Source organism: Mirounga angustirostris, unplaced genomic scaffold (assembly GCF_029215605.1).
Source record: "Mirounga angustirostris isolate CCGP_5_RB_7025 unplaced genomic scaffold, mMirAng1.0.hap1 SCAF_12, whole genome shotgun sequence".
Classification (NCBI taxonomy): Eukaryota; Metazoa; Chordata; class Mammalia; order Carnivora; family Phocidae; genus Mirounga; species Mirounga angustirostris.
In genome coordinates this window covers 6,892,412-6,901,659 of record NW_026991720.1, presented here as the reverse complement: position 1 = coordinate 6,901,659, position 9,248 = coordinate 6,892,412, and positions in this window count along the sequence as shown.

The window sequence follows — 9,248 nt, the reverse complement described above, 5'->3', positions numbered from 1 at the left end:
CTGGGAGAAGGATAGGGGATTGCCAGGCTGCAGCCCATGGGACCCTTTTGCCTTTTGGAATAAGTTCCTGAAAGGATATAGTAGACCCACTCACTGTAGGGGAATGTTCCTAAACCTGCCCATGGTCCTTTTCCTATTTTTTTTTATTCTAGCTTTGTTTCCACGGAATTCCTTCCCCTCCCAAATAACACATTCCCTCTGCCAGGGTGGACCCACGTTTTATGGGCTTGAAATAGTTGCATTTTGTATGACTTAGAGAATATTATTAAGAAAAAAAACTTCCCAGAATTGCAAATGTAAAGGTAGGCACAGAGCTGGTGCAAGACAGGTGATCTAAATCTTAAGATTTATTAGCTTCCTGGTGAGGTTCTTTTTTTTTTTTTTTTAAGATTTTTTTATTTATTTATTCGAGAGAGAGAGAATGAGAGACAGAGAGCATGAGAGGGAGGAGGGTCAGAGGGAGAAGCAGACTCCCTGCCGAGCAGGGAGCCCGATGCGGGACTCGATCCCGGGACTCCAGGATCATGACCTGAGCCGAAGGGAGTCGCTTAACCAACTGAGCCACCCAGGCGCCCCTCTGGTGAGGTTCTTGATTAAAAAACAAAACGAGACAAAAAACAGCCATGGGAACATACCGAAACCTGTCTAAGTTGGGATGTGTGCCCTGGGGGTATTGCAGGAGGAAGTGGGAGTCAGAGGAATTATGAAAGTTCAGCCATTAGCTGGTGCAGATCTCCGTATGTCCAATGAGAAGATTGGATGGGGCTATTCTGTGACTTTCCTGGGCCTGGCCTTCTATTCACCACTGATTGGCTTTGACCCAACTGAAGACCACCGTGTCTGTTCCCACTGAGACCTCTGTGCTGGGCTCTGCGTCATAGCTTGCTTATAGTCTCACGATACCACACGTTGGTCAGTTCCTGGATTACCTTGGAGAAGGGGGCTTCCTCCTTTTCAAGGAAACAGAGGTGTTACCTCCACAGTGATATGGCCCCTCAGGGTCCCAGGGCTTCTGTGAGGCAATGTATCACCGGCCTCACGGAGGGTGTGAGCAGTGTGGGGCAGGGCCAGCCTGTGTCTCGGGAATGAGTTCTTCCCAGGAGAGAGGAGCTGATTGGGTTGGTTCCTACCTCCAACAAAGGGTGCCCCTTCTGAGCAGAGTGGAGAGCCACACCCACACCTCTCCAAGGTGCTTGGACCCATTCATCTTTGTACTTTCCAAGGCTGGCAAACTGCCTAGCATGCAACGCCGTGTGCACGTGTGTGTGTTATGCGCTTTCTTCTGCTAGGCAGAAGAAAGTGTGGGTGTGCACGTGTGTGTGTTATGCGCATATATACTTTTCTCTGTGTTTTCCAAACAGGGCAGACCTTGTAAAGTAGATAAAATTTGAACCGGATCTTGAAGGATGGGCAGCATTTTCATAAGCAGAGAGCATTTCAGGCCAGAGGGTGGTAGTAGAAATGTTAGCTGGGGGAACAGCCGAGAAAAAAATGGGGGCAGGAAGGTACAAAGCATGTTTAGAAGAAACACGGTCATGGTCCCGTTTGGCTAGGACTTTAAACCACAGGGGAAAATAGGCTGAGCCATATTTTGATAAGCTTTACAAATTTTATTCAGGCCGAGGAGCTGGATTCAGGAATGAGGTTGAGCGTGAATGAGCCAGTTGTGATGCCGATAGGGAGACTGACCTGAAGGTGAAGTGTGGGGAGGGTTGAGGGGGATGAGATTAGCCGGGAGGATCCTGAAGAGTCCAAGCGTGAGGTGAGAAAACCTCTGGCCAAATGTAGCAGGAGCGGGAACAGGGAGGAAGGAACAACCGAGAGAGAGCTGTAAATGATACACAATAAGGAAGTGGAGTTGATGTGAGCAAGAATTCCAGCGAGCGCTGAGCTGCTGCGTCTGAAGTGGGGGGGTGGGGGGGTGGCGTACCTCCAACAGAAACAAAGTGAGTACAAACAGGAGCTAGTTTTCTGGAATGTGACTTAAAAATCCAACTTTCGACATGGGCCATTTCTGGGTAGAAATTGCCTATCTGAGTGGATTCTCAGACCAGCTCCATCTGTGGGAAATCTTGTGAAGGGTATGAATTTCTGGATCCCGTCCCAGATCTACAGAAGCAAAATCTCTGGGGCTAGGTCCTGAGTGTTGTGGCGGAAACTTTTTTAAAAAGATCTATTTTTTTTTTTTAAGATCTATTTTTAACAAGCTTATAGTAGGGGGTGGGTGCAAGGGTGGGGCTGGAGCTCTGATGCACAGCCAAGTTTGGGAAAGAATGACTGGCCCAAACTTCCACCTAAGACAAGAATCCATTGCAAAGTCTCCCTAGCTGGCTCTCCAGCCTCTGTTTGCAAAAAGAGTAAAGACGACCCCTCCCCCCATTAGATTAAACTTTATTTATTTATTTGAGAGAGAGAGAGCATGAGCAAGCATGGGTGGAGGGGGGGAAGGGCAGAGGGAGAGGCAGAGAATCTCAAGCAGACTCTGCACCAAGCGTGGAACTTGACACAGGGCTTGATCTCACGACCCTGAGATCAGGACCTGAGCCAAAACCAAGAGTCAGCCGCTCAACCGACTGAGCCCTCCAGGGGCCCCATTTTTTTTAACTTTATTATTATTATTATTTTACCTCTCCCCCTGCCCTTAGATTAAAGCAAGACCTGTACCTCTCCCTCCATTTCCAACTGGCTGGTGCGGTCTGTCTGTATATGCATCAGAAGCAGGCGTGAGGATTTCCATGCCCATGCCTTTCCTCAGATTCTTTCCTCTCCTTTTATCCACATGAAGCCCCCTAATCTGTCCCAGACCAGCTCATGCCCTAATTCTCCCACAAAGCCTTTCTATTCCAATCAAGTCTGCAGTGAACTCTGCCTTGGCCAAGCTCAAAACTTAATATTGGTACCATTCATTTGACACTTCGAGAAAAATGATAACACAAGGTAACGGTGTCCTAACTAGCCTCATAGATTATAAGCTTCTTGACAGCAGGGGCTATTTCTTCTTTCTTGTCTCCTCTACCGTGCTTGCTAGGGTAGATTTACAGAGCATGCAGTAATCCCATAGTATTAATCTTGACTGATTGTTTTCTGTGGTGTGATGAGTGAGGGTCTCATGAACTCATCACTCTCTGCTGGTCCGTTCCCATGGCCACTCCCATCACCTCCACCCTCCCAGAAAAATCCAAGGTGGGTGGTCATGGATTATCTACAGCTCACCCTGCAGGAGTGGGGAGACGGGTGAACATGAGATCCTCTGTAAACCCAGGGGACTGGAGAGGCCTGAAGCGTGTGGTTCAGATGGTTCAAACGTAGGGGCTGCTGAGCCAGGAGCCCCGCTGGGCTTGCTATGCTGGGGCAGGTATAGTGGTGGGCAGGGACCTCCAGTTTTCTAGCTGCTCCCTTAGGCCTAAGGTTTTCTCTTGGGACCAGGCACACAGCCCAGAATCTCAGTGCTAGGCCTTTCAAAAAGGTTGTGGTAGTCATTACTGCAGGCCACCAAATATTTCCAGTTGGCTCCTCTGAGGGACGTGGCTGGATTGTGTATCCTGGCCTCTTCTGGTTGGGTCTGGTCAATGAGTTGTCGTTTCTGGGCTGAGCATTTAATTATAAGTTGGGGCCTTCCAGAGATTGCTTTCCCATCACGATGGTGCTCAGCAGTATTTGAGCAGGGGGCTGTTCTTTTTTTTTTTTTTTTTAAGATTTTATTTATTCATGAGAGACAGAGAGAGAGAGAAGCAGAGGGAGAAGCAGGCTCCCAAGGAGCAGGGAGCCCGATGCGGGACTCGATCCCAGGACTCTGGGACCATGACCTGAGCCGAAGGCAGACGCTTAACCGTCTGAGCCACCCAGGCGCCCAAGAAGGTGGCTGTTCTATTAGCCTGCATTCTGGAGGGAGGAGACACTGCATAGGACCCTCAGCCAATCCTGATAAGCATGTAACAGGAGCATAAAAAACAAACAAACAAAAAAACCCTTTGCTGTAATAAGTCCCACAATTTGGGGGTCGATCGCTACCGCAGCTTAACCTCGCCCATCCTGACTGATACCAGGACCCGGTGGAGGTTGGCCAGGCATGAGGGCAGGTGTCCTCGGCTGCAGGGGGTGTCTGTTCAAGCCTGACTCCCCCCTGGCTCTGGAGCTCCTCCACTGGGCCGAGCTGGGGCCTTTCCTAGAACAGCTCAGGGAAAGCTGCACGGAGGTGGGGGGGGGGGTTGTTTTCGGCTCTGAGGAGCTTCTCTGCCCCTGCTCTGTTGCCAGGAGGCTCTGCCAGCCTCCGGGACCTGGTGGCTGTGGACCAGCGCCTCAGCAGCATTCCACACTGCATCTCTCCAAGACAGAACAGAGTGAGGGCGTGTCCCGTGGGTCTGGACGCTGCCCGAGTGGCCTCAGCAAGCCAGGAGTTGTCATACACGAACGATCCACATCAATCTTGTAGTGCCTCTGTAACACTTCCATGCTTGTTTGAATTTTAAAAGATTGTTTGGACTTATTGGCTAGTGAAAAAATATGATGATTCAATGCTTCAGGGTTCTTCAAGCACCTCTCTCTTGCTCCCACACCCCTCGTCACTCGGGGCCTCCCTTTGGGGTGGTGGGGAGGTCCATGCCTCAGTCAGAGAAAGCTAGCTCTGGGGTCTCAGGTGCTGCTGAGTTTCCACTCTTTTTTTTCTTTAGATTTATTTATTTATTTGAGAGCGAGCAAGCAGGGGAAGGGACAGAGGGAGAGAATATCCAAGCAGACTCCTGCTGAGTGTGGAGCCCAATGTGGGGCTCAGTCTCACGAGCCATAAGATCAGGACCTGAGCCGAATCCAAGAGTTGAATGCCTAACCCACTGAGCCACCCAGACGCCCTTGAGTTTCCATTCTCAGCCAACCTGGAGGTCAGCTCGAAGGTAGTTTAAGAGAGCTGGGGTAAGGTGGGCATGTAGCAAATGTGTAGAGGAAGATTTAGTGCCCTGGCATCCGTGATTGCCCTTCATACTTTCTAGAACCTTCTGTAGCCTCGGTTATTCTAATATGCTGATGTCAGAACTTGTCTATGCCGAGGGTGCCAGTGACTGATGACAGCTTAGAGAGTGACCCATTCCAGGGCCCCGGCATCTCCCATGGGGACAGAGCTCTGAGCCTCGGGAATGAAGGCTTGCACCCTAGGGCATTCCAGGCTTCCTCAACAGAGGGAAAGGCTCTGGGCCTGGACTCTCTGGGGCAGAAGTGAGGTCACCTAGAGCTGGTAAAGATGAGGAGTATAGCAAAAGAATGTAGGTGGGCCTCACTTTAAGCAAACTCCACATGTGGAAAAATCCAGACTTATATGAAACAAGCATCAGAGTTTGTTTTTAGATTTATTTTAAACATTTAATAACTGAAGTTATTGAATTTCCCCATAACTAAGTTCCCCACAGCTTTTGAAAATAGGAAAATTAGATTTCTCACCCATGTACATTAAAGAACACTTACTGTGCAGAACATGACCCACCCCGGCAAAGACATTATTAATTATAATAGAAACAAGCTTATTACTAGATTCTGACTCATTTTTATGAGAGATTTTGAAGTTTTATAAGGCTAACCCTTGAGTCATCAATTTTGGGTGACCTCGTAATGAATACAATACTGCCTTACGGTTTTCGAGGGTTGTGAGGGGGAACCTGTCACATCAAAGGCTAATCAGCTGAAATTAGGAATATTTTATAGGGACACCAAGTTATTTCTAGCTTGGCTAGGGACAAAATCCACTCAGTAGAAATTAGTCAACAAGTCCATACTGAGTTACTAGCAGGTTCTCAGCCTGGTACTGGGCAGGAAGAGTATATAATCAAGGTGACCATATTTTCTAAACAAAACCTCCCGGGTTTTTAGTATCACAGAGGATTTTTATGTCACTTATTGGTGCTAAGAGATAGTCTGGGAAATGTAATTTGGACCCTAGCTCAAGAAAAATCTGGGACAATTTAATAGATTCCAGTGGATAAAAGGGAATATCTGAAATTAAAACTGTCCAAGGGGGACACCTGGGTGGCTCAGTCGGTTAAGCCTCTGTCTTCGGCTCAGGTCATGATCCCAGGGTCCTGGGATCGAGTCCCACGTCAGGCTCCCTGCTCCATGGGGAGCCTGCTTCTCCCTCTCCCTCTGCCTTCCTCTCTGCCTACTTGTGCTCTCTCTCTCTCTGTCAAATAAATAAATAAAATCTTAAAAAAAAACAAACCCAAACTGTCCAAGGAAAACAAGCATGCAAATAAACAAGCACGCAAGTAAACAACTGCTCAGGGCTCAGCACAGTGATGACAGATGCATAACTGCCTAAAAGGAGCTCCCTGTTCAGTGAAAAGAGGATGAATATGGAGACAAACCCAGTAGAGGGAAGGAGTGCTATGTTTTGCCTGGGGCGGGTGCAGGAAAGGCTTCTTGATTCCAGGAATAAATCGGGGTTGATTTAATATTGATCAATATAATTCATCACATTAATAGAATAAAGGAGGAGAATCACACAACTTGAACCCAACAGTGAAGGGTCAGCAGGAGTTTGCTAGGCAGACAAGGTTAAGGAAGGAGCATTCCAGACAGGAAGCAGAAGGTCTGAAGCATGGGGTGAGGTGGAAAAATAAACAACACACTTCTAAATAACTCATAGAAATTAGAAAATACTTTGAAATGAATGATAATGTAACTAGAACATACGCAAAGTTTTCATGTTACAGCTCAAATCACATTTAGATAGAAATTTAAATCCTTAAATTCACATATTAGAAAAAGAAGAAAGGCTGAGAAATCAATAATCTAAATTACCATTTCAAGAAATTAGAAAAAGAACAATAAATGAACCCCCCAAATGTAGAAGGAATGAAATCATAAAGAACAGAAAACAAGTGTTCATAGATAGGATCAGCAAAGCCAAAATTTGTCAGTGAATAAACTAACAAAATCGATAAGCCATTAGCAAGAGTGATTAAGAGAAAATACATATGGATAATATGAAGGCTGACAAATGAGGGGTCCCTGGCTGGCTCAGTCAATAGATCTCAGAGTCAGGCTCAAGGAGCACGTTGGGGGTGGAGCCTACTTAAAAAAAAAAAAAAGGAATGACAAATGAGAGAAACCCACTGAGCCACCCAGGCGTCCCCCTTGGACAGTTTTAATTTCAGATATTTCCTCTTATCCACAGGAATCTGTTAAATTGTCCCAGATTTTTCTTGAGCTAGGGTCCAAATTACATTTCCCAGACTATCTCTTACCACCAGTAAGTGACGTAAAAATCCTCTGTGGTACTAAAAACCCTGGAGGTTTTGTTCAGCTGACTAGCCTTCAGGTCCCAGAGACACCAAAGAGATATAAGAGGAATATTATGAACAACTCGATACCAAGACATCTGAAAAATTAGATGTAATTTTCAAGGAAAGGTCGAATTCCCTGAAAAACATAATTTATTAAAATTGACCAAGAAGAAATAGAAAATTGAATATTTTCACATCTATTAAATAGACTCGTGAACTAGAAACCTTCCCAGAAGGAAAGCTTGAGGCTCAGATGGCTTCACTGGCGAATTTTCCCAAACGTAAGGAAGAACTAATACTAAACACATATACAGCTTCCAGAGAATTAGAAAAATTTGGGTTACTTCCGACATGTTTTATGAGGCCAATGTAACATTGGTATTTAAACCTGACGAGGTAAGAATGGACTAGTATAGGAAAATCTTTCTTATGAACTAGATGCATCTGAGAATATCTTAATGGAGAAAACATCGTGACCAATCAGATTTATTCCAGGAATAAATCAGGATTGATTTAACACTGATCAATATAATTCATCACATTAATAAAGGAGGAGAATCACACGATCATTTTCCTAGATGCAGAAACAGCATTTGAAAAACTCAGCATCTCTTCATGATTTAGAAACACTTAGCATACTATTCATGGAGACTGTAGGTTCTTCTGGCCACTGTAACAGATAACCTCAGACTTGGGGGCTTAAAACAACCCACGTTTATTATTTTATGCTTCTGTAGGCTGGAAGTACAAAATCAGTTTCACTTCGCTGACATGAAGGTGTTAGCAGGGCCCCCGGAGGGAGAATCCATTCCTTGCCCCTTCTAGCTTCTGGTGGCTGCCCAGCATTCCTCGGTTTGTGGCCGCATCCCTCCAGTCCTGGCCTCCATGTCATATTGCCTTCTCCTCTTTTGTCCACGCAAATCTTCTTCCGCCTCTCTCTTATAAGTACACTTGCGATTGCATTTAGGGCCACCCAGATTGTCCAGGATAATCTCCCAGTTCAATATCCTTAACTTAATCACCTCTGCCAAGACCCTTTTTTCCATATAAGGTAACATTTACAGGTTTCAAGAATTAGGGCTTGATATCTTTGGGGGCCATTATTCAGCCCTCCGTGGAAGGCAATGTTATTAACCTGATAAAGGGGGTTAGAAGACTTTCATAGTAAGCATCACATTTATTTTTTTTAAAGATTTTATTTATTTATTTGACAGAGAGAGAGAGACAGCGAGAGAGGGAACACAAGCAGGGGGAGTGGGAGAGGGAGAAGCAGGCTTCCCGCGGAGCAGGGAGCCCGATGCGGGGCTCGATCCTAGGGTCCTGGGATCACGACCCGAGCTGAAGGCAGACGCTTAACGACTGAGCCACCCAGGGATCTCATAAGCATCACATTTAATGAGATACTGGAAGGTTTTTCTTTGAGACTGGGAAAGAGGAAAAGACATCCAGAGTTACCACTTCTATTCAACTATGTTTCCAAGGCCCTGGCTAGTGCAGTCAGGAGGAAAAAAAAGGAATAAAAAGCACAAATAATAAGAAAGGAAGAAATAAGATTGCCATTAATCACAGATGATAGTATTGTGTGTGCAGAAAATGCAAAAGAATATACAGATGAGGACGCGTGGGTGGCTCAGTCGGTTAAGTGTCTGCCTTTGGCTGAGGTCATGAGCCCAGGGTCCTGGGATGGAGTCCTGCATTGGGCTCCTTGCTCAGCGGGGAGCCTGCTTCTCCCTCTGCCTACCACTCCCCCTGCCTGTGCTCGCTCGCTCTCTCTCTGACAAATAAATAAATAAAATTAAGAAAAAAGAATATTATATACAGATGAACCATTGGTATTAAGTGGATCTGCCAGGTTGCTAGATACAAGATGACAATACAAAAATCAATTCTATTTCTACATGACAGAAATTTAAAAGGTAGAAAAACTGTGAACAGTTCTATTTCCAATAACATACAAAAAACCGACTACTGAGGAATAAA